The sequence below is a fragment of the Salvelinus alpinus genome, chromosome 15, assembly GCF_045679555.1.
Source record: "Salvelinus alpinus chromosome 15, SLU_Salpinus.1, whole genome shotgun sequence".
NCBI lineage: Eukaryota > Metazoa > Chordata > Actinopteri > Salmoniformes > Salmonidae > Salvelinus > Salvelinus alpinus.
Window position 1 is genome coordinate 53,040,759 of NC_092100.1, and position 25,454 is coordinate 53,066,212.

At 42.9% G+C, this 25,454-nt stretch overlaps 1 protein-coding gene across 1 annotated transcript in view; it reads right to left on the reverse strand.

Moving 5' to 3' along the window:
• Nucleotides 1-24,480, reverse strand: part of LOC139540319 (alpha-1,3-mannosyl-glycoprotein 4-beta-N-acetylglucosaminyltransferase C-like) — a 30,369-nt gene extending 5,889 nt beyond the window's left edge. Inside the window, exon 1 of the mRNA XM_071344061.1 lies at nt 24,178-24,480. The gene's annotated coding sequence lies outside the window, so the exon portion shown is untranslated. The remainder of the gene's footprint in view (nt 1-24,177) is intronic.
• Between the last annotated feature and the right edge of the window lie 974 nt (nt 24,481-25,454).

A 25,454-nucleotide genomic window follows, 5' to 3' on the forward strand; every position in this document is an offset into this window, starting at 1 on the left:
GCCAACCAGTGTTCAGCATATGTGGGAACTCCTTCAAGACTGTTGGAAAGGCCTTCCACGTGAAGGTGGTTGAGATAATGCCAAGAGTGTGCAAAGCTGTCATCAAGGTAAAAAAAATTAAGAAAAACCCTTGAATGAGTAGGTGTATCTAAACTTTTGACTGGTACTGTATGTATGTTCTGATAACGTTATTGCACCTGAATGTTTCCAGTGCAGCTGTTGATATTTGACAATAGATCAACTTTCAGTTCCTAGGGCTGATCCCTTGGCTACTTTACGTTATTCTATCATTTAGATGCTAGTTCTAGAACTAGTGGACCAGTGGGAGGGGGTGGCAGTACACTACACACTAACGTATTTGACTGAGGTCACTGTTCAGTCTGGTCCCCAGCGCAGATATAATCAATTCCCTTTTATTGCATTATTATTCCAGTGGCTTGAGACCCTGGGCCATCAGGCTGTGGAATGTGATGATACTTACCCAGCATGTGATGACTTTCAAATCAGCGGTGCACCAGGGCAGTATCGGGAACTTTCCAGCTATTCCGAGTTACATTTCCAATAACGAATGGCCCTCTTGTGCCCCGAGGGACCACACTTGCAATAATGCAACAATGCCCCGAGGGACCACACTTGCCATAGATCATTCTGGAGACATGACAATGTGTGTTGTTGCTCAAATGCCAAGAAGAGAATAGTGATGATATCAGACTGTCAGAAAAGCAGTTATTTTGATTTCGGATTTTATATTACATGTGAGAGAATGGTTGTGGACACACAACAGGAAAGCACGTTAGTAGGTAGGATATTATTGCGGATTATTACGGACGAATATGGTATTGTGCTAACTCCAGCACATTTACATTGATGTGAACACTGACATGTTGAGTAATTTGCCCTGTCCATGTCAAATCTGTATTCACAAGCCTCGCGTCACTTCCCTCCCTTACACAATCCAGTAGTCAACTTGTGTTTACAACCCAAAGACCACCAATACAAAACACTGCAGTCTTTCAGGAGTCTTTCGGGAGATAGTAGGAGAAGATTGAAAGATGCAATATACAGGCCTCGATTAGATGTTGGTCTCCAGTGACCGCCGGTGTAATGGTGTGGTAACATCAGAGGGTCCTGCAGGTCTGATCTCAGTGAGGCAAAGGAAAACAATTGTAATGACTGATTAACACAGTTGTATTAACAACTGTTCGCAACAGACAGTGTCGATTTAATGACACAGGGGGTTCGTGACACCAGACACAAACCCTCTAATGGAGCTGTAGTTAGAGGCTGCAGGGCAGCGTTGTAATCTAAACCAACGTGACACGTAGTGGCTCAACTGACATGAAGAGTGGAAATGTCATCTTTCCAGGAAACCTAGGAAGAGTCAGAATGACAGGCTGAGAGATGTGAAGGAATGTAATAGCAGAAGTGTCTGAGTTGGGTTCAGGATCAGGAGCAGAGTACGTCAGGCAGCTTACATGATCCAGCAGCAGCTATCGGTGACACTCTGTCATCAAAGACGAACACTGATGAAGGCGTGTTATTCCCCCTAGTACTCGTCCTGTATCCACATAACTAACAATGTCTGCTTTGCCGTCACAAACACAGCTTGTGTTTTGTATTATCAGCTTGTGAAATAAGTGTGGAAATCCAATCACTGTTCATTCCACAAGGACTACATGCAGAAAGTTCTGCAGTGAATGAGGAGGCAAGCTTAAACTCTGCCACAACGACACCGCCAACAACTAACTAAAATGCCACTGAACAGCCGGACTCAACTAATCCGAGTCATTATATTATGGTCGGTGTCACATACCCAGACGAAATCTCACTAAACAAGAATCCCTCTCTCTTCAACCCAACTGTCTGTTGGGGGCATTGAGGAGAGGCTGAATCTTAATACAGCCTGATGTCTGTCGAGTTTCCAATCTGCTCCTCTGCAGGCCTGTCTGTCTGACAGAGTAATGAGAGACCAGTTCTGCCACCGACATTTCCTCAAAGACTGCTGGATTACAAATTCACTGCAGGCGGTTGGAAAGTCTCTTCCCTGTTCTCACCAAATCCATTCTAAGTGTGTTCCTCCGGTCGATAACTTGCACGCTGCTCTGCTGTTTCAGCTCTTTTGCATCCATCAACAGGTTATGTGATTAAATCAAGTGTAAGTCTTTTCAAAGTTTCACGCACAGTTTCACCCTGTTTAAAACAACAGCACTCAGATGAATAAAAGCATCACTGAAGGTTCAGCTCTGGTACACCTGAGGCCAGACCACAGAAAACGGACCGGGGATGGGGGTCCATTCTCTGTAAGTAACAGCTGGTAGACTGTCTGGAACCTGTTTTCTTTTCCCATTTAGAAATCACATCTGAAATGTCTGTGATTCACTAAAGCTGGCACGTAGGAGTTACAGCCCGTCTAGCATTTCCTCCCACAAATCTCAGTCGGTAATGACTCCAGAGAATGTGTGCATGAATGCTATGAGTCAGTCGTATATAATTCCAGCTAAGCCAAAGGTGCGATGCTGGGGAGGGGCCAGACAATAAAGCTCAGTCAGGATCAGTAGAGCTGGTCTCCACTGACTCTCTCTGTATTGTCGGATGCTTCGCTCCCTCTTGCCTATGTTAGCAGTGATCATCAAAGGCACTGTCAAGATAATGTGAAACTGGGGCTTCTAGAGACTGCCTGCAACGCTCGACACATTCAAATAAGGCAGGCTTATTAATTCTTCAAAAGCCACACAGCTTCCTTAAAAGTGTAGAAGCTCGGTTGTGCATTCTGACTTGAGGTAAACCTGGGTCAAGGAAAGAGCCTTCCACAATGCACATCTACATCTACACTGTATGTAGTGTTACATCTACATCTCGGACGCTATTGTAGGTAAACCTAACAAAATGGTAAATCTTAGCAATGGCGGTAATGGTATATATTGAATTTTACTCCATTATATCGTAGTTTGTTAAATTAAATAGCCCAAAATAAAATGTATATAGGCCTATCCAATCTTTGCTAAATATGTTGAACATGTTTGCAGTCCACATTGTAAGAAGTCTAATTGCATGGCTTCAATATGGAAATATATTGTTAAACATGGCATTCACACTGATATAGGGGCTAGACCTACTGTAAATTGCATTATGTTAATAAGCAAGATTAAATTCACTATTGACAAGGCTTAAAAAGAGTGAATAATTATATTCTAATCAAAACTAAACAACAACTTGTTTTAAATAGGTTATGTTAAAATACAGTTACAGGCACCATAATTGCTCCCCGTGGGCATATAATATAATGTAGAATATGGAGGCTTTATGCACATCCAAACTTTTCACAGGACCTGGACAAAGATCTAACGCTGCTTCCTAACTTGATTTTTGAATAAAGCTTTGGTGATTCATATTTATTTCAAAGCAGTCTCACGGGTCAAACCTTTTGTTGATATGCTGCATTTGCCAGGACAAAAAAAACAGCCCTTATTGAGGGGTGTGGAGGCTATGCTTGGTTTTTGATTGGTTTTTAATTTGAATAAAAACGGAAAACAAGCAATCTTTTTTTTAAGTATAAATAGCTGTGCCGTTCAGAATTGTTATGGTATTTCCTCATAATTTGCAGGGATGGAATTTGGAGACCAAAGCGATAGGCTTCTGTAGTGCCGGACCTACCGAGTTAATTTATGCGCTCTAGAATGTTTTAATTATGTATATGCCCAGGCTTTTCTTCTTCTTTTTTTTTTTAAACATTTGTATCATGTTAAATATTAGCCACTATTGGTAGCCACCGTCAGTAATTCCCACATACATTTATAACTGTCACTTTAGTGAGTTTTCTCCAATTCGTAGCCTAAATTTTGCATCATTCCATTACACTCCGTTTACCTTCCTTTCCTCTGTCACATCCTTGTAGTTGCTCCTGAGGGTTGCTAGCTATAGTAGACGATATTAGGCTAACATTGTGCAATGATTTGGGACATGTAGCCTATTTGAATCATGATGGAACTCAGACCAGACATAGCTGTTTAAACCTGGAGCCTGTGGCACGGTTCATGGCGACTGGGCCGTTGTCATCACAGTTCTATGATTAGTAGGGTAGATTTAAAGGACTATTTATCAAACCCTATTGTACACTTTTCTCACCTTCCAATATTTAATGGTTTGAACAATTGAATATGGCAACTTTTAGAATGAATTAAACCGTTTTTTTTTAATTCAGCAATATATTTTGTGTGTAAGGCTCTCCAAACCTGTTTCTTTATGATTCATAACTACTTTGCTAACCCTAAATGCTAAATGATCTACAAGATGAGAGTATTTTTACATCTACCAATTGGTACTGAAACAAAAATGAATATACAAATATTTCAATGGATTTCTTTCATTGATCCCTAATATTCAGAACCCGTTCTCTCTATATATTATATTGAGTCTGTTGGGGAAATTCAAATTAAGGTACACAGTATTTAAAGGGATGGCTTTAGATAAATGTACTGAAAACTCCCATAAGAAAGGCATACATTTCCTATGTCTGAATCGGGCCCCAAAAGCATAGATGGAAATAAAATGTGTCCTGATGACTGAAGAAGCATCTTCAATGCTCTTAAACAATAACTTCATAATATAATATTCGTAATCATCTACAGTGTTGCGGGTAATACATTACAAAAGCAACATGCTAAGTAGTCAGATCACTCTTATGAGTAACAGAGTAAATCAACTTTTTCCCACTGTCTCAATCTCCTCCTGACTGGTACAGTCAGTATCTGGATAACATGTGTGAAATGCTTGATCATGTATGGGATATCAACAGAGAGGTATATCTTCTGGGTGATTTAAATATTGACTGGCTTTCATCAAGCTGCCCACTCAAGAAAAAGCTTCCAACTGTAACCAGTGCCTGCAACCAGGTTCAGATTATCAGTCAACCTACCAGGGTAGTTACAAACATCACAGGAATGAAATCATCAACATGTATCGACCACATCTTTACTGATGCTGCATAAATTAGCTTGAAAGCAGTATCCAGATCCATTGTGTGACATGGTGGGGTTGGAACCAGGCGCAGAGAAGAGACCAGACGAGGAATCAGTGGTTAAGGACAACAAACACTAAGTCTCAAACTCACTCAGGAAACAACCGCACAGAGTAAACAATTCAAGCTTCTGCAAAGCACAACAGAAAACACACCATGAGTAATAGAGCACACCTGAGTGCCATAATTGCCTCTAGGATGATCTCTGCCACCCTCTGGTGACAGGTGGAACCATGACAGTACCCCCCCTTCTAAGAGTGGCTCCAGCCGCGGAGCCAAGGGCGACCACCACGTAGTTGGTTGAAATCCCGAACAAGTCCCAGATCCAGGATGTCCCAGGCAGGCACCCACGCCTGCTCCTCGGGGCCGTAGCCCTCCCAGTCCACCAGGTACTGCAGGGTACCTCGGACAATACGAGCCTCCAACAGACGCTGGACAGTGTAGGGCGGACGACCATCAACAAGTCGTGGAACCCAGAGGAGAGACTCACCAACGCCCCCAACAGGGAGCAGAAGGCTTTCGTATACCGTGCAACGAACTGGGGCCCACGATCCGAGACAATGTCCTGAGGAAATCCGTGTAGGTTAATCAGATCTTACTGAAGGCCTACTGGAGGTCGAAGTATTTGGGAGGGAGAGCGGAGAAGTCTTGGTCTTCAATGGATGCAGGAAGACACGGCGAGGCTCTTGGTGGGCGTCTTTGACATTTAGTCTGGTAGTTCTTACCCCAGTCTAGCAGGTGTCCCATGGACCAGGAGAATAGTGGGTTATGTAGCGCTAGCCAGGGGTACCCTAGGATAAGGGAGTTCTCCCGGGAGCAGTGATCAAAAGAAAACTAATAGTCTGAGTGGTTCAGCCCAACCTGCAGTAGAATGGGCTTGGTCTGATATTCCACCTGACCGGAGCCAATGGGCCGTCCATTGAGGCCTTGAATCTGCAGAGGAATGGGACACTTCACGCAGGGATCTGAAATTCTATGGCGAAGTCCTGATCAATGAAATTATCTGCGGCCCCGGAGTCCACGAAGGCTTGAATCTGGTGCTGACGGTTGTCCCAGTGGAGTGTTGCAGGTAGTGACAGATGGTGACTGGGTTGCCAGGAGGTAACTGCACAGCTCGTCATGGTCTCTCCCAGTCCTGGCGAGCTCTGGCGTTTCCCGTCAGCTCTGGGCATGTAGCACGGAGATGGCCAAGACCTCTGCAGTAGAGGCAGCAGCCTTCGCTCATGCGCCTGTCACGCTCCTGTGGGCTCAGATGTGTGCGTCCCATCTGCATGTCAATCTCTCCTGGCTCAAAGTGGAGGAGAGATTGACTTAATCACTACTTCCGAAGTCTCCTTTACATAAAGAACCGCCCCAAATGAACATTTATGGTCACAAACCTTCCCTTTAAAGCTACAAGAAATGTCACAAATTTCTGTCCGCCAACATGGAGAAATCATAGAAGACAAAGAAAAGAAGAATGTCCTCTTTGGCAAGCGCTTCAGCTGCGCCACATGTTTTAACTGACACAGTCCTGAAACAACAAGAAGAGATCAACACATCAATTCTTGGACTCCAACAGCAGCTGGAGGACGTACGCAATGGCCTGAGAGGGAGAGAGAAATCAATCATTGAAAGAACTTGTTGATTGTGTCAAACATGTGAGACAATAAATTCTGGTGCAATGTAAATGTGTTTTCCTTGTCTATTTGATTACAATATTTGGAAGAACAGATACCTAAAACAGTTGTATGATATTGACTCTTGTCCTCAGTGCCAGAGCTATAGGTGGTGGGAAACACACCCTGTCAGGCATGGGTCTCATGGATCATGGTGGATCATTCAGTGGAATGCCATTTTTGATTGCAATGTCGTGGAGCACACTGCAAGCCTTGACAATGTAGCAAACCTAAAAAGGAATTTGCACAATGTATTACATTCACGTAATGGTATTTGAAGGAATGTCATTTCCGAGGCAAACCTTGCTAGGCTGATATTGCAGTGTGCCTCCTGTCCCAGACAAGCACAGCCAACGCCCTTTCAGCAGGCCTATGGTGCGCTCCAATGTTGTTCTTGTGCATGCATGGGCTTGGTTGTACCTTGCCTCTTGTTGGTTTGAGGGGTTTGTGAGGGGAGTAATCAGCCATGTTTTTAATGGGTAGCCCCAGTCTCCTGCAGTTATGATATTCAGATATTGTTTCCCAGTAGAGGTCTAACATGGCAAATAAAACCTTGCAAATAAAACAAGTCACTTACCAATAAGCCATCCATCCTCAACAGCTCCTTCCTGGAGGTTAAGGCCGACTGAACGGTTCTCCACCATGAATGAATCGTGTGTCCCCCCCCTGGCCATTTGGCCACTACATTCAACAAAGCCAAATGTGAATCCCAGATGACCTGCACATTGCCAGAATGGAAACCTTTTCTGTTGATGAAGTTGAATTTGTTAAATGATGGTGCTTTTATTGTGATGTGGGTGCAGTCAACATTGGGAAATCCAGCTATGGTATGGAAATCCCTTTTCACTCTGGCCTGTTGCACGGCAGTGTACGGAAACTGTATGTATTGTGGGGTCAATGAAATAAAGCCATGAAGGACTGCAGGCAATATTCGGCACATGGTTGGTTGTGAAATGCCTGACCGATCCGCAATCTCGCATGGAATGTTCCAGTGGCCAAAAATCCCAGGGTGGAGACGACTTGGGTAATGCACTGGGACGGCATTGCTGTATTTCGTCTCCCTTACTCATACTGGAGAGAGTTGATTGCAGAGATACAATAAAATATGCCTTGGAAAATGAAATCTACTAATAAGCCAAGCGTCGCTCTCAGCAAAAGAAATCTGCACGCGCATTGAAAACACGCTCCCTGCGTAATGCAGCTTGTGCCGGATCCTCCAGCAATGCAAGATTTGCCATTTTGGACAAGTCACAACAGTGTTGCCTTTAATATTATTCAACTGGTTTAACTAAATTGCCTCCAACCTTACATTCCACTCTCTTTCAGATTGACTTTATTATTCAATTAGGCTTAAATGGTTTCATGTATATAAATTCAATAGCACCCTGAGAAAACTTTAAGTAGCTTAAGTGTCAATAAAAGAAATGCATGAATAAACTATTAATGTACTATCTTTTTTCTTTCATGGTTTATGATTCGGTCCAGTATGTCAATCCTTTCTCCATTTGGTGGGTGGTATTTCATAAGCAGTTTAACTTTTCTACCACAAGGTGCTGTGCAAAAATAGCATGGTCAGAGGTGTGCTAAATTTACGCACATTCTCAAGTATCAGTACAAATTGATAAATCCCACACTTTGCTTAGAAATGATCGCACGTATGGTTTACGAACACTGCTGTTCGTACGCAACATTGAGAGATGAGGGTCCTGAATAATATATGCCACACAGCACTTTAACCGGACCCTGTCTCCACAATCCCCATATTCATCTTCTCACCCACATAACGCTGCCACATGCCCAAACCTTTGACAGTTATAGCAACGCAATGGTTTCGGGAAAACATAAATTCGCACATAGTAACTCATATACCCAATCCTAACTTTTTCTGGCAGTACCAGATCCTCAAAGTTTAGTAGCACTGACAGGCTATCCACCTCCTTACCATCTCGTGTCATCTGGAGGCGCTTTGCCTCAACAAGAGAGCCTCCCTTCAAGTGGTCCTTTATTTACTTCACGTTAAGAATTTCTGGAACTCCCTTTACCCAATTCCATCCGGTTTGATCCGGCATGCTACTATCAACCACACGTTTACATACCTGCTTGAGTTTGAGAGCCAACCCATGCTGTTTAGCATCGATACACAACACCACCAAACTTCCACCACAAAGACTTTAGCAGACGCAACCTCCCCGAATTGACTCTTCAAATGACTGGCCAACGCGATCGGACTCACTTCACCAACACGTAGAACTCCACTTTTCTCCATGCAACACTGCGAACTGGACCTCCCTCGTCACTACTCTCCCCCGACGAGACCTGCAAAAGATCCTCCATCTTCCTCTTCTGCACATCTACTCGCACAACTCTTCCTCCACCTTTCCCCCCCTCCGTCGCTACACTCCATCCCATCCTCCTCAACCGCTAACCCCCCCTACCTTTCCATCCATCTCTGTTCCAGTCACAGCCCAGGGTTGCTCAACCACCTCTACTTCAACACTCAAACACTACGCCTTCCCCTTCGGAACGTTTTTTCTCCGCCGAATAGCGGTGATCAAACCTGAGTTAGTAAGTGTCCTGTCTTTGGTAGAGCCCATGCAGCTCGCCTGGCTCCCTGTGACAGTCAAACAAACGGTGCAATTTAGAGATTCATTTTTTTTGATGAAAGTAACGCAATGTGATCTCACTAGTAATATAACGCATTTATTTTGTTCAATGCAATGAGAAGTATGTAATATATTACTTTTCCAAGTAACTCATCCCAAAACTGATCTTCTAACTCATGATAGTGGCTTGTGTGGATATTTTTGTATATGGTGGTTATTTAGTGTCTAGACTACCTGCGTTACTGCTGGCCTGACATATGTGCACCTCCCAACTGAAGAACGAATGGAGTTAGGTCGTAGATACAGCCGCTCCTCCCTCTTTCTGCCTCTCTCTGCTATGTGCAGGCTATCAGCCAATCAGACCGTATATTGATGATGATGTAAATCAAGTCTTATCAAGTGTTAATAAAAGGTTATGCTGCTGTGGCAGTACTGTTGATACAATGAGCTCCAAAAGTATTGGGACAGTGACAAATGTTTTGTTGTTTAGGCTCTACTCCAGCACTTTGGATTTGAAATGACTACGAGGTTAAAGTGCCAACTGTCAGCTTTAATTTGATGGTGTTTTCATCCATATTCATAGCACCCAATGATTACATCAAGCTTGTGACTCTTTACTGTTTACTGTTTGAGATCATTTTGTGCCCAATAGAAATTAATGGTGAACAATGTATTGTGTCATTTTGAAGTCACTTTTATTGTAAAGACGAATAGAATAGGTTTCTAAACACTTCTACATGAATGTGGATGCTACCATGATTACGGATAGAACTGAATGAATCGTGAATAATGATGAGTGAGAAAGTTACAGACGCACAAATATCATACCCCCAAGACAACCTCTCACCATTACAAAAATAGGATAGTTAGCATTTTTTCACTCATCATTATTCACAATTCATTCAGGATTATCTGTAATCATTATAGCATCCACATTAATGTATAAGTGTTTAGAAAAGTATTATATTCTGCATGACCAAAGATTTTATATAATGGACTTTGGCCAAAACAAAGAGGGAAATGTGGAATAAACTAGATATAAACTGGTTAATGACTTGGTAGAGACTCTTTATCCACATTATCTTATAAACTCAGCAAAAAAATGAACGCCCTCTCACTGTCAACCGAGTTTATTTTCAGCAAACTTAACGTGTAAATATTTGTATGAACATAACAAGATTCAACAACTGAGACATAAACTGAACAAGTTCCATAGACATGTGACTAACAGAAATGGAATAATGTGTCCCTGAACAAAGGAGGGGTCAAAATCAAAAGTAACAGTCAGTATCTGGTGTGGTACATTAAGTACTGCAGTGCATCTCCTCCTCATGGACTGCACCAGATTTGCCAGTTCTTGCTGTGAGATGTTACCCCACTCTTCCACCAAGGCACCTGCAAGTTCTTTGACATTTCTCGGGGGAATGGCCCTAGCCCTCACCCTCCGATCCAACAGGTCCCAGGCGTGCTCAATGGGATTGAGATCCGGGCTCTTCGCTGGCCATGGCAGAACACTGACATTCCTGTCTTGCAGGAGATCACGCACAGAACGAGCAGTATGGCTGGTGGCATTGTCATGCTGGAGGGTCATGTCAGGATGAGCCTGCAGGAAGGGTACCACATGAGGGAGGAGGATGTCTTCCCTGTAACGCACAGCGTTGAGATTGCCTGCAATGACATCAAGCTCAGTCCGATGATGCTGTGACACACCACCCCAGACCATGATGGACCCTCCACCTCCAAATCGATCCCGCTCCAGAGTACAGGCCTGGGTGAATCCGACCATCACCCCTGGTGAGACAAAACCTGACTCGTCAGTGAAGAGCACTTTTTGCCAGTCCTGTCTGGTCCATCGACGGTGGGTTTGTGCCCGTTGTTGCTGGTGATGTCTGGTGAGGACCTGCCTTACAACAGGCCTAAAAGCCCTCAGTCCAGCCTCACTCAGCCTATTGCGGACAGTCTGAGCGCTGATGGCGGGATTGTGCTTTCCTGGTGTAACTCGGGCAGTTGTTGTTGCCACCCTGTACCTGTCCCGCAGGTGTGATGTTCGGATGTACAGATCCTGTGCAGGTGTTGTTACACGTGGCCTGCCGCTGCGAGGACAGTCAGCTCTCCGTCCTGTCTCCCTGTAGCGCTGTCTTAGGCGTCTCACAGTACGGACATTGCAATTTATTGCCCTGGCAACATCTACAGTCCTCATGCCTCCTTGTAGCATGCCTAAGGCACGTTCACGCAGATGAGCAGGGGCCCTGGGCATCTTTCTTTGGGTGTTTTTCAGAGTCAGTAGAAAGACCAATTTAGTGTCATAAGTTTTCATAACTGTGACTTTAATTGCCTACCGTCTGTAAGCTGTTAGTGTTGCCTACCGTCTGTAAGCTGTTAGTGTCTTAACGACCGTTCCACATGTGCATGTTCATTAATTGTTTATGGTTCATTGAACAAGCATGGGAAACAGTGTTTAAACCCTTTTACAATGAAGATCTGTGAAGATATTTGGATTTTTACGAATTATCTTTGAAAGACGGGGTCCTGAAAAAGGGACGTTTCTTCTCTTGCTGAGTTTACAAACACACAGTAGAACATTTCACTTACGGTAATAGGCCTATACTTTAGGCTGAAAAGACAGTAAGTGCTCAGCCTAATTCTTGAGTTGTTGTTTGTTTCCACAAAAAGATAGGCTACTTCAGATTGCTTGATAAAATGACAGTCTCTGCCACCCATTAGTGAACATGATTGGCTTGTAGCTCTGGATGTCTCTTCACTACATTTCTATTCCTCACAAAGGAATCCTTTTAAAATCTTAATAGGATCTGTGTCTTCAGAGCTTACTGAGTGAAACACATGATCGATCAGAGGAGATTGTATTGAAATAAGAGGATTGAAAAATACATCAAGAAGCTCTTACTTTGACAGCTTAACCTTTGTGCCAATATGTTTAACCGGCTAGCCACTCTTTCACAGATCAAAAAGGCATGCATCTGAAAATTGAAATAAAACAAACATTCACGTTAGCCTAAAAGCCACAGACACAATATTGTCTGGGATCTATGTACAATGAGTGTACAACACATTAGGAACACCTTCTTAATGTTGAGTTGCACCCCCTTTGGCCCTCAGAACAGCCTCAGTTCGTCGGGCCATGGACTCTACAAGGTGTCAAAAGCGTCCCACAGGGATGCTGGCCCATGCTGACTCCAATGCTTCCAACAGTTGTGTCAAGTTGGCTCTCAGCCGGCTCGTCGGGCTTCTAAGCCTCAGCCGGCTTGTCCAGCGCCCATGTCATGCCTGCTCCTGCTTCCGTTCCCCCTCTCTGGTGCTCGAGAGCGCCAGGCTGCCCTTCATTACGCACACCTGTCACCATCATTACACACATCAGCGCTCATTGGACTCACCTGGACCCCTCTATATCTGTCTGTTCCTCAGTTTTGTTCCCCGTGTCAGCATTATTGTCGTAATGTCGTTTGGTTCCCTCTGTCCAGACACTGTTCTTGTTTTGTTTGATGTCCGTTTTCCAATAAATGTTCAATCTCTGTACTTGTTTCTCGTCTCCAGCGTTGGCCCTTACACTTCTACCCCCAAACTACAAGAATGCTGAACAATTGATCAAATGCCACCCCCCTTTGTTTTTACACTGCTGCTACTCGCTGGTTATTATCTATGCATAGTCACTTTACCCCTACCTACATGTACAAATGACCTCGACTAACCTGTACCCCGGCACATTGACTCGGTACCGGTATCCCCTGTACAGTATATAGCATCGTTATTGTTATGTAATTTTATTGTGTTACTTTTTATTTTTCAATTTAGTTTATTCAGTAGATATTTTCTTAACTCTATTTCTTGAACTGCATTGTTGGTTAGGGGCTTGTAAATAAGCATTTCATGATAAGGTCTACGAATACACCTGTTGTATTCGGCGCATGTGACAAATAAAATGAGATTTTATTTGATTTAACAAGTGACATCAATAAGGGATCATAGCTTTCACCTTGATTCACCTGGTCAGTGTATGTCATGGAAAGAGCAGGTGTACCTTATGTTTTGTACATTGGTGGGGTGGAGTAATGTGTTTATTTTTGGACTAAACAGGTGAAACACAGATACTGGTCACCTGTTCAGCTTGTTCAACCTGAGGTCTTCTAGCCCTACTCCCCAGTTTGTTTTTCAAATTTGACACACTCATTAGCTGCATCTCAAAAACCCTGTGGTCATGACTGCAACATATTTACACTCCGACTTCAATTATTAATCACCCTACATTCCATGGCAGTCAGTTGACACAACAGACTTAATGCAAATCAGAAATGTTTAAATAATCTGTGCAACACTGTGAAACTTTCTCCTGTAAGAGTTGCCAGGTAGATACTGTAATTTTGCTTTACAGCAGGGATGCTGTATAATGTTTTACATTAAGAAAAATTGTGCGGTATTATACAATTACAGTAATTTGCTGGCAACTCTGCTGCTACTATAATGCTGTACATTTACAGTACAGCATGTTACCATAATCAGTTTTATGGTACAGATACTCTTACTGTAATATTTTATTCCGTAATTGTAATGAATGAATAAATGGATGAATTAGTAAAGGAATTCATTAAATTCATTGAGGGAAGGCAGGGTTTGTATTTTACAGTATTTTACGGTAATTGCATGGGATTGGTGCAAGAAGGTTTGTTGCCAGGTAATGTGTTTACATCAGAGATGTTCACAAGTCTTTGAGGTAGAGTCCAAGTCAAGTCTCAAGTCTTTTAGGGTCAAGTCTCAGTCAAATCTCAAGTCCCTTTTGGCAATGGCTTTCTGCCTGCTGTGGGTTAGGTCTATAAACCTTGTAAATTATTTGAAGAGACTCCCTTGGTCATTAGTCCATACTCGTATGAAAGAAAGCACATCAGGAACTATTTAAATAAAAATAAATGTAATTTTAAAATGTAGACAGTTTACATTAATAAAAGTAATTGTACCGGATATGAAAAAAAGCAAACATAACATTTTAAAGTGCATGGTATTTTGTGGCAGACATTATCTATATTTCACTTCATTTCATGTCACACAAACAGAAAATCTGTAGGTGAGGGCAGATAAATGACAAGTATGAAAGTAAACCAAAATGACTGACAACTGTTCAATAACTGCACTACTAAAATGTCCTATATATCAAACGTAATGAGCTTTATCCCTAAAATATACTTACAGACCTGGACACTTAAGAACAGAAATACAATTTCCTCTAACAAGTAGCAAATTACATCCTGTGCCCTAAGACAGAGAACATTTCTGTTGCAGGCAGGTTACATTTCAGAAAGGTCAAGTTGTCAGCGTTCTTGCACTGAGCCCGGCACGATGAGCGCGCATGACTAAAAACTCTCCCCACTGGGACACTGGTGGCAGGCACAGCCAACGCTGTCATTGCTACCTGCTTGAGCCTTGGAAAGTCTTTTGCATATATTCTCCAAAATTCCAAGCAATCAACTTCCTTTTCATCAGAAGATACTTGAATGTAGCAAATAATCTCTGCTCTGACAGATGATTTTATGTTTCCTTTCTTCTTGCTGATCTTGTTGCGGTAGCCAGAGAACATTCTGGAGGTTTTGGCAGGTGGTTGTTCTTCTTCTTCTCCACTACTGCTCTCCGTAACGGTGACTTTCCATGCCTCAGCCAAAACTAGGTCTGTATATGATGTACAGTATATGATCAAGAATATAACAGTGTACATTATACATTAAAAAATATATATTATTTGAATGCCAGTGACATAGAAAACGTTGCATGTTGCAATGCATTGTACCTACCACTCAGACTCTCCTTCAATTCAGCTTTATCTTCATGTGGTTTGAGGACATCATGATCAAGCCAGAACAGGCAGAATGATGGGTCCAGAAGTGCAGCAATTATGTATACATTGTCACCAAATGGAAATTTTGTTGCCTGTTCATCCGAGTGCTCCATTCTGACATTCACAAACACCCCCTGGAATCGGCGTTTGAGTGACTGCTGCAATGCTTTTACTAGACTGACTAGGTGACGGCTTGTGCTCAGTATACTTTGCAGATGATAGTTGAGTGACAGTACACAAGGAAGGGAAGCACTGAGAGTCACCACTTTCTCCCCCTGAGTAAGGTCGTTTGGACAAAAGGGTCCAAAATGTCCACTAGATCCAATAGCTGGCTTCATTCCCTTGGTGATAAGCAGAGCTCCTTATGTCCTTGGACCTCAAGTAGAGTATTGAGGCTTTGTTGATTCAGATTGGTGACTGCTTTAACAAGCCGGAGGATGGAATTCCATCTGGTAGACACAGCAGCAGGGATACTACGATTGGCTCCGAACTCATCTTCAAATGCTTCTTTCAGACCACAGGTAGTATGTAGTGAGCTGCAAAGTTGAGTTACCTTAGCCATCACACTGTTTATGATTTTTTGTTTCCTTTAGTCCATCTCTAATCACCAGTTGTAATGAATGGGAAAAGCACTGTAAGATCTGTTGCCTGCTGTTGGTTTGGATAGCTTCAACATCAGCATTGTACTCTTCAACCAATTCTTCCCACAGGCTGGAGTTATCCACATCGTCATCATCATCATCATTGCTTGCTTTGGGGAAACAAACTGGGAAGGCCTTTTTCTTATTTGCAGCATTATCACATAAGATATCAAATTCATGTTTTATGCCAAAATGATCACATATTACTTCACATTTATCAGTGATTCTTTTCCCAATGTGTGAACCTGTGAATCTATCACAGCTCAACAGAACTGACTCCAGTCTGGGTGTTGTTTTTTTCTCTTCCGTGGACCATGTCATGGGCCCTTTCTCCCATGAAGCCCCTCATGGTCCTGTCAGTCCATATATCTACAGTGACAGACACTGATTCTGTCTTCTCTAGGGCACTTTTGATTGTAGCCTCTTTGTTCAGTGTTAAGTCATGTAGGCGCCTGGTCAATGTGGGCCTACTTACTGGTCTATATTTGTCATCTACCACTGACATGAAATGCCTAAAATGAGAGAAGGTCCACTAAGGACATAGGCAGGTTGCAGGAAATTATCACGTCTTGCATTACAGCCTCTGTTATGGCCTTCTGCCTGGGGTGGCCCTGGCTGTACACATGGACACCTGTGGTGGTCAAGAATGAGTCAATGCTGCTCTGTCCTTCTGTCCCTGCGCTGGCCACCTTTGCTTTGCAGAATTCAGTGAAACTGCAGATGAACAACATGGTGGATAGTTGTTGCCTTCTTGAGATGGAAGTACAAGGACACAAACAAATATATATGGGATTTTTCAGCAGAAATGTCCAAGAAGTTGCATGCTTTGAACTCTCATTTTATACTAAGTTACTTCCTAGGACCAGGCTACAACAGAAAGTATATTACATCTCAGAGTGATATGCCTATCGCCAAGATGTAATTTAATCATCTCTGCTAACATGTAGGCCTAGCTATCTGACAACCCACCTCTTAACCTTTCAATAAATATTTGACAGTAATACATTTCCAGGTATGTAAAAGATGACACACTAGAAAGCTAGCTATATCAAACTGGCATCTGCTAAACAGGCTATTATTAGTCTAACCACATTGTAACGTTGCTGGCTAGCTAGCCTAACTGACCTTTTGCGGTGAGTTTTCAAATGTCGGATGAAGTTAGATGTAGTTGATCCAGCATCTTTAATGTTAATTCCACAAGTTTTGCAAATAGCATTTCGTTTTTTGCCACTGGCATTATACTGCAGGTTCTTGTAATCAAGTTTAATAACAAAACCTGACCTGATGACATTGTTGCTGATTACGATTGTTTAGCTGTAGTACTACAGTGACGTACAAATGACTGCAAAAATTAAAATGGAAGATTCTTAAAGAGCATCTTGGAAGTTAACACCTACAATTAATTTAAATGTAGTCAATGAAGGTGGAAACGTCATCTGACTTTTTTCCCCCAGCAACAGTCTGCACATAGGCTAAAGTTATCGTTCGTTACTGTACCTAGCTCGCAGTTAACATTATTCATTAACAGGCTCCCGAGTGACGCAGCGGTCTAACGTACTGCATCTCAGTGCTCGAGGCGTTACTACAGACACCCTGGTTCGAATCCAAGCTGTATCACAACCGGCCGTGATTGGGAGTCCCATAGGGCGGCGCACAATTGGCCCCGCATCGTCCGTGTTTGGCCGGTGTAGGCTGTCATGTAAATAAGAATTTACAGTAAATTACAATCTAGTCTAGAAAACTGGGACAAAATGTGAAATTTGCCCGATGATGGGTTGCAAGATTGGTTAACTTTAGCTGGTGGCAAACGAGCTAAACTTTCTTAACTGCCAAGAAGGTTAGGTAGGTAGCACTGTACTCACTCACAGGCAAATTCACAACATACACTCCTCATCTTGTAACGTTAGTTTTCGCACCGCTGGTCGAAGCGGCCTTTCATACGATGGACAAGAGTGCAGATACTGCACCCCTATCTTTGAGGTAGCACCGATCCTTGGTCCTGGATCCTATTTTGTACTCAATCATGTCACCAGCCACACGGAGTGTTTGGGCTGCACGGAAGCAGCAGTGAAGTCAAGCCTCTTCACCTGCACAAATCTCACCCAAGCCTGAAAAGTTGTGCTCTTTTAGCGTGGAAATCTAACCACTCTGTGTCCATACAATTTGGAGCAACCACCACACACACAAAAAAGTTCAACATTATAGCTTGTTAATAACTGAAAGCTAAAGTTAACCGCTCTCTGACATAAGATTTCCGTAGATTCCCGCAAGGCACTAGTCGGATGTCTACCTCCTCCTACGTCATAGGCACACAAAAATGTAACTGTATTTTGGAGGACGCGTGGCTAAACCACTTCAGAGACCTATTCTTTTCATCAAAGTGGCCAGAACATTTTTTATAAAATATTTGTTCATTTTTAATAATGCCACCCTATAACCTAATTTAAAAAAATAAAAACGTAATAGTTGCTCTTTAAGTTTACTAAGACGGTTCACTAGGTCAACAGTCAATGTGAAACCATGTCCGCTTAGAAATACATTTTTTAAATAAACAGACATTTCCGACATTCTTTTTTGGACAATTTCATAAATGTAAAGTTAGTTGCCAAACACTGTCATAATTATATAATTTACAGCATATTATTTAAATATGACATGATTTCACATACTATGATAAACAATAGCTAACTTTTGCTTGTCTTAACAAGCTTAACTTAAGATAAACTTAAGATAAACAATAGCTTAACTTTTGCTTGCGTTTTAATGTTTCCGATCTATATAGCAATAGCATACACAATGTCCGCTCAATCAAATAATGACAAAGTGCAAATATGAGTAACCACTATCCTCCAATTGAAATAGATACGTCGTTGTCTGCATATTTTTTTGCAGAACGCAGACATTCTAGAACGCTTTTCAGCCCTCTGTATTAAACGACTTTCTCTGTGTTACAATGCCGCCTGCTCCATGTTATCTGACAGAATGCACAACAAAAACTGACTTGCCCAGTACTGACTTGCATTGTTCACGAGTCTCCCATCTAGAGTCCAAGTCAAGTCTCAAGTCAATTAATCACGAGTCTAAGTCAAGTCGCAAGTCATTTTCTTTGCGACTTAAGTGCGACTCGAGTCAGACTCACAGACTCGAGTTTCCATCTCTGTTTTACATATTACAGCATATTAAATATATATGAATATGTTTTCTTTAAAATCACTTGCACTTCTAGAGGCCTTAACAAAGGCTTCCAAACCTGCAGTGACTACAGGGTAAAACAGACCAAGGGTTGCTGCCCCTCCAATATGTCCCCTATACACATGTCATTGTTGGGACACTACTACCACGTCTGGCTGCACAACCGATTGGCACAAACGTACTGCAAATTGAGAAATCATGTGACTAACCTGAATAAACAGAAGAAGAACTACACTATGAAACAAAGATAAATGACATAAAGAATGGTAGTAAAAAGCATTGGAGCTCCATTTTTCTGTCAAACCCTGGTCTGTTTCACCTGTCTTTGTGCTTGTCTCCACCCCCTTCCAGGTGTCGCCAATCTTCCAGTGTATTTATACCTGTGTTCTCTGTTTGTCTGTTGCCAGTTCGTTTAGTTTTGTTTTTCCACTTGCGCCTGTCTGTTCTAGTTCCTGTTTTGCCTGCCCTGACCCTGAGCCTGCCTGCCGTTCTGTACCTTGCCCCACCACACTGGATTATTGACAACTGCCTGCTCTGACCCTAAGACTGCCTGCCACTCTGGACCTTTTGCACCCTATCTGGATTACTGCCATCTGCCTTGACCTGTCATTTTGCCTGCCCCTGTATTAGTAATACACTTTTGTTACTTCGACACTGTCTGCATCTGGCTCTTACCTGAAATGTGATACATTCATTGAATCAGATGGCTCATTCATCACAAAACCCACTGATATTGCCAACTACTTAATGATTTTTTCATTGGCAAGATGTGCAATCTAAGGCATGACATGCCAACAACAAACGTTGACACTACACATTGAAGTATATCTAACCAATATATGAAAGACAAGCATTATCTTGGGCTCCCGGGTGGCTCAGCGGTTTAAGGCACTGCATCTCAGTGCTAGAGGTGTCAATACAGACACTGGTTTGATTCCAGGCTGTCTCACAACTGGCCGTGATTGGGAGTCCCATAGGGTGGCGCACAATTGGCCCAGTGTCGTCCGAGTTAGATACAAGGGATGCATGGCTAGATACAATGCTATTTTACAATAAACAAATTGACAACAGACTTTTAGCACACATATGGAAGGGCATTCAACAAGCACAGCACTTACACAAATGACTGATGATTGGCTGAGAGAAATTGATGATAAAAAATATTGTGGGGGCTGTTTTGTTCGACTTCAGTGCGGCTTTTGACATTATCGATCAAAGTCTGCTGCTGGAAAAAACAGATGTGTTATAGCTTTACACCCCCTGCTATATTGTGGATAAAGAGTTACCTGTCTAACAGAACACAGAGGGTGTTCTTTAATGGAAGCCTCTCCAACATAATCCAGGTAGTATCTAGGCCCCTTACTTTTTTCAATCTTTACCAGCGACATACCACTGGCTTTGAGTAAAGTGTCTATGTATGTGGATGACTCGACACTATACACATCAGCTACTACAGCAACTGAAACAACTGCAAAACTCAACAAAGAGCTGCAGTTAGTTTCAGAATGGGTGGCAAGGAATAAGTCAGTCCTAAATATTTCTAAAACTAAAAGCATTGTATTTGGGACAAATCATTCACTAAACCCTAAACCTCAACTACTGCTTGGAGTAACCCTGGATTGTAAACTGTCATGGTCATAACATATTGATACAACATTAGCTAAGATAGGGAGAAGTATGTCCATAATAATGTGCTGCTCTGCCTTCTTAACAGCACTATCAACAAGGCAGGTCCTAAAGGCCCTAGTTTTGCCACACCTGGATTACTGTTCAGTCGTGTGGTCAGGTGCCATAAAAAGGGATTTAGGCAAATTGCAATTGGCACCTAACAGGGCAGCACATCTGGCGCTTAGATGTACACAGAGATCTAATATTAATAATGTCAATCGTTCCTGGCTCAAAGTGTAGGAGAGATTGACTTCATCACTACTTTTATTTCTGAGAGGTGTTGAATGTTGTCCGTCTAAACTACTGGCACACAGCTCGGACACCCATGCAACCCCACAAGACATGCCACAAGAGGTCTCTTCACAGTCCAGAACAGACTATGGGAAGCACACAGTACTACATAGAGCTATGATTACATGGAACTCTATTTGACAACAAGTAACTCAGGCAAGCAGTAAAATTTGATTTAAAAAACAGATAAAAATACACCTTATGGAATGGTGGGGACTGTGAAGAAACACAAACATAGGCACAGACACATGCATACAAACACACAATAACTATGCACACAGGTACATGTGGATTTTGTGTTGTAAATATGTGGTAGTAGTGTAGGGGGCACACACTGAGGGCACACACTTAATGTGTTGTGAAATCTGTTGTGAATGTATTGTAATGTTTTAAAAATGTTATAACTGTTCTTCCTGGACCCCAGGAAGAGTAGCTGCTGCCTTGGCAGCAGCAAATGGGGATCCATAACAAATACAAATACAAAATACAAATACCACCTTAATGGAGAATGTTTTATGTACGAACCGGTCTATGGGGGAAACTAGTGTATAGCCAGCTGAATAGATTCCCTTTGGACAGTAAGATGACACGACTCAATATCGTCATCTGCCAGCCTTTGGGCCAAGTCAACACTGACTGCTGTTACAGTGCAACGGTATCCCAGATTTTAGGGCCAGATTCAATCAGTTCCGCCTTAACCCGCGATAACCGACAGTTGCATAGCAGTTTCATTGTTTTTAGTTAGACGACGTCAGAGGTGTAACTGTGTTGGAGCTATCAAATCGGCAAACGCTCCCGGTGTTCTACCTCTACTGGAATGTGTATGGCTTAGTGACAACCACATGAGCAGCTGCTCACCGATTTGACAGCTCTAATGCAGTTACAACCCCGACATCCGCCCAAACACCGGCTATGGAGATGCCGGCTACCGCCGGTTAACGCTTCATCTGATTGAATCTAGGCCTTAATAAGTTTGTGGTCTATGGTGAGACTAATAGACAGGGATCAATAAAAGAGATAAGCTCCATTTACACTCAGGGCAGCCGTTGATGACTATCCAGCAGTCTGGCCAAAATACATAAAAATAGCCCCAGGGATGTCCTTTACCGAAACAGGGTTGTGTCTCAAATGGCACCCTATTCCATATTAAGTGCACTACATTTGACCAGGACCGATAGGTCTCTGGTCAAAAATAGCACACTATATAGGGAATAGGGTGCCACTTGAGTCGCACACCAAAACTGATGAGCAGAGGTTTCACTGTCTGAAGGTAACTCCAATCTCCAATAAAAGTACTTTAACATTTTAAGGGGTCCATTAATTATTGTCTAGCACCAGAGAGAGAGCTGTATATAAAGATTACTCTAACTGAGGCCCAAATGGCACCCTATTCCCTATGTAGTGTAGAATGGTACTGATTCTACTGTGGCTTTGGTGGGGGGTTCCAGAGTGTCTTGTTCAAACTTTGTATAATTTCTAAAATGGAAACATTTAAAATGAAAGACTCCCTGGGTGGTTGTGTGTGGCACCACAGGGACTCGTTGTGACTGATACATGACATCACGTTGAAAAGACAGTTGCCTTTCTCCTATAGGACACCAAGACATGGCCGTGAGCCGTTAATCACCTGCTGGGTATTGACGAAGTGTGGCCGTTTCAACGTGTTGAATCGTCTGCGAAGTGTTATTGACAACCAATATTCTGGTCAGAGGAGATGCCACCATCTGGTTCTAACCGCTGGACTTCACAGCGTGGTCTGTACCCGCCGAACTTCACAGCGTGGTCTGTACCCGCCGGACTTCACGGCGTGGTCTGTACCCGCCGGACTTCACGGCGTGCTCTGTACCCGCCGGACTTCACGGCGTGGTCTGTACCCGCCGGACTTCACAGCGTGGTTTGTACCCGCCGGACTTCACGGCGTGCTCTGTACCCGCCGGACTTCACGGCGTGGTCTGTACCCGCCGGACTTCACAGCGTGTTCTGTACTCGCCGGACTTCACGGCGTGGTCTGTACCCGCTGGACTTCACGGCGAGGTCCCGTGTGGCTCAGTTGGTAGAGCATGGCGCTTGCAACGCCAGGGTTGTGGGTTCATTCCCCACGGGGGGACCAGGATGAATATGTATGAACTTTCCAATTTGTAAGTCGCTCTGGATAAGAGCGTCTGCTAAATGACTTAAATGTAATGTAAATGTAGTGCACTACAGACACCAGTCATATGTAAGGCGCAATCCATTCTGAGGAACTCCCAGCATCCCTTGTTTGATGAATTTATGTTGCTTCCCCCAGAGCGCAGATACAGTACACACTCCCCAAGTTTAAAATGGCTCAAAACTCTCCTTCATGCCAGCTGCTATCAGCTTTCTCAATAAGCTGAAGGAGTACTGTTAGTTGTGTACATATTGCTGTATAGTTATTTTTCTGTGTTCAATGTGTTTTTACTATGTGTTGCAAAATGAATTGCCCCATGGGTTAATAAAGACTCTACTCTACTCTACTCTACTCTACACTACACTACACTACTTTACTCTGCTCTACTCTACTCTACTCTACTCTACACTACTCTGCTCTACTCTACACTACTCTACTCTACACTACTCTGCTCTACTTTACTTTTGACCAGGGCCAATACGTCCCTCGTCAGAAGTAGTGGACTATATAGGGAATAGGGTACCATTTGGGATGCAGCCTCTGTCTAGCACTTGGGTATGACAGGTGAAGTGGGTCATAAAGGGAACCAACATTAATAGCAACTGGTTTGGCAAGTTACAACATGATGTGCTTAGTGGAAGCCGCTCAAATCTGTTCAGTCTGACAGGGAGAAGAGCCCACAACATATGATACCATTAGATGATGCTATTATAGGTCAAAGTCACAGCCAGAAAAACACCCTGACTGACAGAGAGGAGACCAGTAGTACCCCCAGCTCATTATAAACTGTGAGGGAGAGGAGAGCAAGTTATTCCCACATCACTGAGAGGAAGGGGATTTGTGTCACCAGGCAAAGCCATGATAAATCCTGGGATATACAGCCATTTTCAGGACAGATGAGCTGCAAGTCTCAGTGAGAGAAGAGTGGGTTTTACAACGGAACAGTAGTTCAATATTTAATGCAACCAAAACATACTTGGGTATAAAATACCATACCTGTGGGAGCATTTTACATTACAGCACAGAATAAAATTGTAATAACATGGTAATAGTATAGTAACAAGTGATAGTTACTCAAAAAGAAAGAAAGAAAGCCCATGAAGTGATAGGCACACTCACCTGCCTGCTGTCTGTGTGAATGTGAAGGCGTTCTGACGATGCTCTGTGCTGCACGTTGCCACCAGTCTAAATGATCTCCATGACTCACACAAGAGCAGATCATTAAGCTCTCAAAAAAGTTCCCGTAAACACTAATTATAATGGCAGTCGTCTGGTGAGGCTATTCGCCCCTCTCTCCATCTCTCTCTCGCTCTCTCTGATCTCAGTCTCTCTTTCCCAGCCCTCTTACTCTCTTTCCCTCTGCCTGCCTCACTCCCCCGCTCTGACTCTCCTCACCAAAGGTGTCACTGTGTCTGCACATACACTGCTCCTCATTTGTTGCCAGTTTTTCCCTCTGCTGACTCCCCTCCCCTTTCCAGACGTTTGGTCTTAAAGTGACAGCACATTGAAATGCATCCCTCAGCCTCAACCCGGTGGCTCGAGATACCCATCTGTCAGTTAGACTGAGAGATTTAAACCAATCCAAAACAGTACAGCCTAAGAGCATACTAAGGTCATTAGAGGCAATCAGCAGTTGTTACATCCATTTTTGGACTTAATGATGAATTCAATGAATGATATGTACCCATTTATTCTTGAAGAATATAACCTATAAATGCCTCATGAGCTCAGTTGAACTGTCGTATCCCATCGGAACCCAAAATATAAGCTTGTTTTACTCCAATGTTTGGAAACAAAGTGAATGTATAGCCTCAAAACATGGTTAAAACTATCATTTTGATATCGTGGATGGTCAGTCCTTGCATCCATAGCTCTGTCTATGAATTTGAGAGTATTTACATTTCTCCAGCCCCATTCCTCAGCTTTATACCGAAACAGTGGCGGGGAAGATGCTGTGTTATTGTGTCAACTGCTGATTGGCCCTTTAATGGACAGATTTCAGTAAGTGTTAATCCTCTCTCAACGAGAGCGGGTACAAAGTGTACTGGCCCATTAGTGTTCCCTTTTAAAAATGTGTTACCCCCCCGTATTTATTTGCAATTAAACGAGACTTGCTGCACCTTAAAATGTAGATACATACAGTACATAGTATACTGTGCCAACCACGGTGCTCTCTCTCATGCAATATTTCTAATGCCTAGACATGAATCATAGATTAATGAGTGAATAATAACATTGCCAGTGGTGGAGCTTTGTGGTGTGAAGCGCTTGGTGCCCTGCATAATCATGGTGTTAATAAGGCATTTCAAGGGTGGCTGCTGCAGTTTAAATGGAACACTCTAAATCATCTACACCAACACATCACCTCGTCTTGGTGTGTTGGGGTTCACTGTTCA